This window comes from Ursus americanus, chromosome 19, assembly GCF_024610735.1.
Source record: "Ursus americanus isolate L20-20 chromosome 19, mUrsAme1.1.p, whole genome shotgun sequence".
Taxonomy (NCBI): Eukaryota; Metazoa; Chordata; class Mammalia; order Carnivora; family Ursidae; genus Ursus; species Ursus americanus.
The window spans coordinates 51,833,892-51,841,888 of NC_142145.1; the positions used below are offsets into that span (position 1 = coordinate 51,833,892).

Here is a 7,997-nt window from a genome sequence, read left to right on the forward strand (position 1 = left end):
ATGTCACAAAACTAAGTATTTCCTAGAGAAGACTGTTCCTCCTGTGATCATTTTCTAAAATGCAGACACTTTCTACCCCCTCAACAACACGGGGCAGGAGACTTCAACTAGGGAAATTTACCTAGATTATCCTCCACATTCTTTCATTCAAGAAAAATGACAGAGTCCAGTTGCTAAGTATGTGCTCAGAAAATTTGCTTCCTTCGTCATAATTTTGCCTTTGGCCAACTTGAACCACCATCTTACATTTCAAGGGTCTTGATTCCTTGTGCAATTAAGAGTCTTGTTTATCCATTACACCATCCTCTAGAGTTGCCATTGGTTGTTTCTTTGCAACTTTGAATGAGGAGTGATGTTGGTCCCAACCAATAGGAGGTTGCCACCTATGTGATGACTTCTATGGCATTAACTGATGAAAAGCACTTTAGCTTGAAGGCAATTGACAAAACCACCACATAGCCAATAGCAGTCCCTTTGAATTATGGCTTGCAACTTAGATTAACTAGTCCTTCCCCACAGCAGCAACTTTCAGAGCTGCTGATGTAGAAATAGGAACTCTTATGTTGTTTCACAGTGAAGCAGATCCATACCCTCTGTTAAAGTCTGCACCCAGAAACAGAGGTCAGGCTGATCAATCATATCACTGGGGCCAAAGGAGTTTCTCAACATCCCAGATGGTAGTTCATGAATATGGAGAAGCACTCTGACCTTGATCCCACCACATTTTTGTGTTGCTTTAAGACCAGGTCCTCTTTAATCTTAAAAAAAAAAAAAAAAAATCTTATATATAGCAATGGAGAGTGAGGTAGTTGGTATTGTCATTGTTACAGATTTGTTGTGGAGTTTAGGTTACAAACACTTAAGAAACTGAACTATTTGGTTCAGGAGGAGATACTCATCAGGGGATTAGTTCCTCAAAATAGAGCATTTATTAGACTATCGTTTATTCTGAGACTACAGCCAAGCTTCAGATGCTCCAGGAAGAAAAGGAATTTGGCTGCATGTCATAGTACCCTTAAAATGCCTTCCTGAGGACAACTAATAAAAGAAACTGCTGAGGTCTTATCTTAGCTGATCAACCTGCTTGATCAACCTGCTTAAGTTTTAAAGGCTAAGATAAGAAATTTATGATCTACCGAACTCTCTAAAATAACTGTATAGCCTAAAGTGATCTTACCCGGACTCATGGATTTAAATATCTTTATATTTTATGATTCCCACATTTTTATCCTCAGGCCAAGTCTCACTTCTGAGATTCAGCTGAATATTGCAAACTGACTCTTTGATATCCTAGGTGTTTGAAAAAAAGTTTCAAACTCAGAATGACCTGACCTTCATCTGTTCCATGCCCCAGTCTCCTCCCTTTTCTGCTACAGCACCAGGGAGTAACTGCACTGACCAGAAATATCAGAGCTGCCCTTGGTCCCTCCTCTCCCCTTCAGCTGATGACTGTACACTTTGGGACCCATTTTAGCAAGTCATGTCCACTCAACCCCCAAAATGCGTGAAGACTTGATTTACTTTTCTCTCTGTTCTCTGCTACAACCTTGAACCAGACTTTTATTGCCCTTAATTAGAGCAGATCCCAAAATGATTGTCAAACTCCTAAAGGAGAAAGGGTTTCCTTGAAGTAACAGGAACAATCTTAATACATGAATGAGATGGTCATTTGGGTCCTTCCATTCTGTTGTGTGCCCTCTGCACTTAGAATTTTAACTCCTTACTGTGGCCTTTGAAAATTATACCTAGACTCTTATCTGCATAGCTAGACTCTTCTGTCTTATTTCATGCCCCGCTCTTACTACACTTCAGTCACAGCAGTCTTTTTGCACCCCGTTTCCTGAGCATGCCCATCTTTCCCACCCATTGCCTTTGCACATATTTGCACATAGCTAGAATGTACTGTAGCTCTCATTTTTCATATGGTTGATTCTTTCTCCCCATTTAGGTCCCATCTCAAATGTTATTTCTTTAAAGAGGCCATCCTTACCCCATCCAATTAAACTAGTCCCCCCTACCCTCATTTTTCATCTCCATCTGCAGCTTGTTTACTTGAGAACCCAAGTTTTTCTAACTTTTTTGTCTCTATTGGTTTTTGCCTCTCCTGCCAGCTCATGAACTCGGCGGGTAAATACAGTGTTTCACTTGCCCTTGAGTCCCATCCCCTCGTATAACCGAGAAGGAGTGCAATAAATACTGACTGAACAAAAAGTGGCTATATGGCTGAATGTAATAATGGGACAATAAACTTGGACTTTCTTCATGTATACAGAAAGAAGAAAGCCACAGTAAGGCCCGCCGAGCTTCATGAACTTCAAGAAGTACCCATTTACTAGATGACATGGATTTTGTGGTTAATACATTTTTTTTAATTTTACGAAATATCCACTATCACAGGTCTACTCTTCTTCAATCAGGAAGAAACAAGGAGCTATTGAAAGTGTGAGAATTGAAATTTCATTTTTTTCTTCACTATTTCATTGGCATTTTGTAAAGAACTTACTTCAGTCAAAGCATGACAACATCTAAACTAAGCACAGAAAGATGCACTTGTAAATGGAAAAATTCTCTTGAAGAAAAAAAAAACAAAACCTCCAAAACAGAAAGCCCCCAAATCTCTGGCCTCAATTGCTTCTTCAAAGTAGTTATTCATGAAATTAGAGCTCCTAAATGAAAGCTTCAGTTTTATTGTTAAAATATCCCTCTATGTAATTTAAATTCCTCTCTTAGTGAATCAAATAATTTTAAGCAGGCGGGAACAAATCTATTTTTGGCAATCAAGATTGAAGATGAGAAAAATTACTAAGGTTCTGATGTCAACAGTGACATTTGAAGATTTATTTTATCATAAAGGATTTCATAAACTTATTTACAGGGACTTCAGCTCTCATTTGGTAACGATAGTCCTGAGATACACATGTGGCATACCTTCTTTAGGCCCAACTATGCTGAAAATAAGCCACTAGTGCAAATAAAATCGTCCTCAGAATAGTCAGAAAAGCAGCATAATATTCAATAGTGTCAAAAAAGGAAGAGTCTTACCGAGAAACATCAATGTTAATTTTCCAGTTTTTGATTCAGTCTTTCATTTGAGTTTTATATTTAACTTTGAAATGTTCCAACACAAAACACATGTTCTAAGAGAGATAGCATATTGATTTTGGAATTTCCTATCCGAGCTTATATTTTTCCCCTCTCGACATAGGAAATATGGAGGAGGAGAAGATAAAATTCCAAATGAGCACTAACTTATTTAATCTTGCCTTTTTTCTTTCTATACCACTGTGATGGTCTCCAAAAAAATTAAGGAGGCAAGTATTGCCATCTCCTGGGTTGAAATCAATCAACATAAATGCATTTGAAATCAAGTAGCAAGTTTAGAATATAATTAAGATTCTGTCTCATTTTAAAGATTCCAATTTTTACTGTCAGTCTCAGTGAGAGAACTCAGGGCATGATCTCCAACCAGATGAGGATTCCTTAACCTACTAATTCTAATGGGCATAAAGTAGGTACCCTGCAAATACGTGCCATTAATTAAAGAGTAAGGATGGAGACAGATGCAGGAAAGATTAAAAGGTGAATTATTCTGGCAAATATAGAGAAATACAATGCATATTCCGAGGGCCAAATGGTACTTTACAGCCTAATGATTTTTTAATACCCTCAGAGTTTATAACAAACTGCTTAAGTCAATACCCATTGAATTATAAGCCTCCCAATTTGTAGGAAAGCAAGGATGCTTTACAGCTGCTCTTGACTACCAAAAAGGAATTATAAAAACCACTCAGTCAACAGCCCAGCTGACACTGAATGTGCGAGTTGGAAGTACCACAATGTTTCTAAACCCCAGGATAAAGACAAATTGACGATAACTTGCACTTTGACCCTACACTGTTGGAAAAGTGACAGACTATAGGAATCAGACTCAGGGTTTATTCTACTCAAGAAACACGAACCCTACAAAACAGACAAACCGAGTACATCCTGAGTTTAACTAAGATTAGCAGAGTCCCACGGCATAGTTCTCAGGCAAAGAGAGCTAGAGTGATTGGTTGTAAATATATGAAACATGCTCAGTTCATCTGGAATAGAGGATTTTGCCTCAGTTACTCGTAAGAAGAAATAAAAGCTTAACACTTGATTCCAAATATAAAGAAAAACAGTAAGGAGAGCAATAATACATAATTCAAAGTCTGTTTTACAGAGACACAAAGTTGATAGTCCTGTGAAACACATGGGGATATACCATCTGAAGGCCCATTTCCCCTCACTTTGTGAAAGTGACCGTGACTGTGGAATTCCATTGCCACCAGAAGGGCAGGGACTTTTATGACGGGGAGGACCAAGCATTTCTCCAATGTAGCAAAATTAAGGGGAGTGGGTTATTCTTAATTATGTTCTTCTGTTATTCTGAGGTCCAAAATATAGTAAGGAAAAGCCTTTACCAAGAATCAAAGAACAAAGTAGGTTTTCCATATAGCCAACCATGTGGAGCTGACAGTAGCACTGGTATTGGGGATCTCTGACAGAAGGCTAAGCATGCTCTCCTTTCAAGAAGGATCTGGCCGGTTCCTTTGGGGAGATAGGAACTCATGTTGGGGGTTGGGCAGCCAAACGAAGCCGAACAGGAAGAGCAGAGAAACATCTCCTGCATCTTTCTCACTACCCAAGTCAGAAGGAATAAGTCTTTTAGATAGGTGAAGAGGGTTTGTGGTTCACTCAATTAAGGGGTCCTGGCTAGGTTTCCTCATTGTTTCCAAAACATCTATTGCATAACCTGCACTGACTTACTCCCTATACTATTTAGAATGAGATCTGTGCAATACGTCAAAGTGGGGGAAAGAACAAAAGGGGTAAAGCTGCCATAGATTTTAGAGCCAAGTGGTACCATTACGGACTCCAGAGCCAGAAACAACTGAATTCAAATGTCCCTGCTACTGCCTAGCTGCGTGGCCAAGGCAGGTCACTTAAACACGGAGTCTCTAGGACTTGACCTGTCAAGCAGGTATGGTAAAGTACTCTGCCTTCGGGTACTTGTGAGAAGGACATCAGTCGCCTCAAGGGCTTAGCACAATACCTAGTGAGTACCAAGTCTAACAGGTTGTTACAATCCTCATTAGCAATAGTTTCCTCAATAACCATGGTTTCTTAGTCATCAGAAGACTAGATGTCCTCAGTTTCAGGAGACGGATTTCAGTGTGTGGAAGTTGTGTAATGTCAAAGTGAGAGTGAGCAGTAATCCTAAAACAGACTGCTTTATATTGCCAAAGTCCATGTAACATTTAAAAATTTTCTTTCCTTCTGTGTACTTAGAAACCATACTTACATCATGGTACTTCTTGGGTCCTACGCTCACCACTCTTGCACAGAGAACATTCACTTGAAATTATCAACATCCATTTATTTGTTGTAAAGGAATATGTTAAAGTCCCCAAATACTTTTTCCTCAAATACTTTGTTCTTGATTATATTTCCAAAAGTACCAATTCCTTTTTCCTTAAGTAGCACACCACAACACCCCAGCTTTTTTTTTTCTTTTTAAGATTTATTTATTGAGAGAGAGAGAAAAAGAGAGCAGGGGGAGGGGCAGAGGGAGAGAGACAAGCAGACTCCCCACTGAATGGGGAGCCCAACACGGGGCTCTATCCCAGCAGCCTGAGATCACGACCTGAGCCATAATCACGAGTTGGACGCTCAACCGACTGAGCCACCATGGCTCAAACCCGCAGCTTTTAGTGGAGTAAAACTGTCACAAATCTGGAATTATTAGTACCCAAATTAGTAAATTTCACCTATTATTTGTGTTTAATAGAATGTTAGGATACATGCGGAAAAACTAAATGGTAATTTTGTAGTTCAATCCTCTCCCATCTTAGGAGCCAAGGGTATTTAAAATTTTAATTAATCAGTTCAAGGTAAAGATTTTCTTAATTCTACTTTTATTCAGGACATATTTATCTGGTCATTAAGCTGGGTTTATGAGCAGACATCTGTTGTATAGATCATTCATCAATATGTTACTCTAATTTAGTGTGTGCTTTTATTTTTAAGGTTTAATGACTTCCTACGGCATCAATTCTCAATAGAATGGAGCATACACCATGATATCAGTTACGGTATATGCACCAAAATGTGTGTCGTTTCTGCCTATATATTTTTTTAGAAATACCCCTGGATACTTAATAGTAATTTAAAGTCAGCAAATACTTGTAAATTCTTGCTATGTGTTCAGAACCATGGGGCATATAAAATCATACTGGGAAATAAGGTATACTCATGTGAAGCAAGCAGTGAAAAAAGAACAGCATATGTTTCAGCATTTAAACACATTGAGTAGCGTTAAATACAAGCAAACAGGCCAAAAATTGGCATCAGTATGCCAACCCCCACATCACCAAACCAAGACTTAACTCAGTTGTACTTTCTTGCTCTCCCAGAACAGGAATCTTAAAGCAGTCGGTCAGGAATCGCCTGATTAGCACTAGTGAGGTCATCTGTGTGACAGACCTCAGTCAATCCCTAAAGGAAAGTAACTTTGCAAAAACAAACAAACAAACAAAAAAACAACCTGCATTTTTGCCTGGTGTAACTTCCTTGTTCCTGCTCCCTTCTACCTATAAAAGTCTCGTTTTCTACAGCTCCTCTAGAGCTCCTTTCTATCTGCTAGAATGGCTTCTACCCGATTCATGAATCACTGAATAAAACCAGAAGATTTCCAAAATTCACTCAAGTTGAATTTTAACAGTAGAGAGCAGCCCACAAATTCTGATTTGTCCCTAAGATTCTGCACCCCAATTCCAATGTGTGGGTTTCTTCCCCCCATGCCAAGCAATTCTTTAATGCTAGCCAGATGTCCTGTGATTCAATTCTGACACGACTTACCTGGAGATAGCATCAGATTACACAGAATAAGGACTCAGTTCTACAAGACTGCTCCCCCCATTCAGACACCACTCTCAAGTCCAGATTTCAGTCCAGACATCACCAGTGCTTCTGAAGGACAAACTAGAGATTGGAGGTTCCCACAACCCCCTCCTCGGGTTTGATTAATTAGCTAGAATGACTCTCAGAATTCAGAGAAACATTTTACTTACCTGTTTATTACCCGGATATAACTCAGGAACAGTCGGATGGAAGAGACACACAGGGCAAGGTATGGAGAAAGGGCAAGGAGACCCCATGCCCTCCGAGCAAGCTCTCTTCCAGAAATACCCACACATCGGCAACCCAGAAACTCTTCAGACTCCCTCCGTGTGGGTTTTTATGGAGGCCTCATTCCATAGGACTGATTGCTTAAATCACTGGCCCCTGGTGATTGAACTCAACCTCCCATCCCTCTTCCCTCCCTGGAAAGTTCCATGCCCCCTGATCACTGGTTGGCTCCACCTGCAACCAGCCCCCATCCTTCAATGTTTTCCAAATCACCTGAGTAACATAACAAAAAATCACTTTTCTTGCTTTCATCACTTGGGGAATTAGAAAAGGAGCTCTCTGTCAGAAACTGGAATAAAGACCAAATATGTATTTCTGATTATATCACAGTCCCCTTGGCTTTTCTGCAGGAATACAGAAAAAACCTGAATAAAGCAATTTTTTTTCATTTTTAGAAATATTACTTTTCACATTTTCTGATTATCTTAAATATTAAAGTCAAACAGAGTGCATTTATGTTCAGTGGACACTGTTGATACACTAACCTGAAATTAGGCCCCCCTCTAACCTGGACAAATTATTTACCAACTCTGAAATGTCTATTAGCTGAACAGCTATTACAGAAAATGTTTTGAAACTGATGGAAGATGATTACAGGGATGAAAGTTGAGAGCATTATTGCTGCAACTAAAAGATAAACTTCACAAACACTGGAAATTGGTAAATTGAGAGCAACTGTTATCCCTTTGCTTTCATCTGTGTCACTTAAATCAATTTTCTCTGTGTCCATTAGGCCAGGGATAAATCACTAAACCTCAAAATGGGGAAGAAGTTTTAGAGTT

At 39.3% G+C, this 7,997-nt stretch overlaps 1 protein-coding gene across 1 annotated transcript in view; it reads right to left on the reverse strand.

Moving 5' to 3' along the window:
- DLGAP1 (DLG associated protein 1) overlaps positions 1-7,219 on the reverse strand; it is a 793,827-nt gene extending 786,608 nt beyond the window's left edge. The window contains exon 1 of the mRNA XM_045781889.2: positions 7,098-7,219. The gene's annotated coding sequence lies outside the window, so the exon portion shown is untranslated. The remainder of the gene's footprint in view (positions 1-7,097) is intronic.
- Positions 7,220-7,997: the final 778 nt, after the last annotated feature.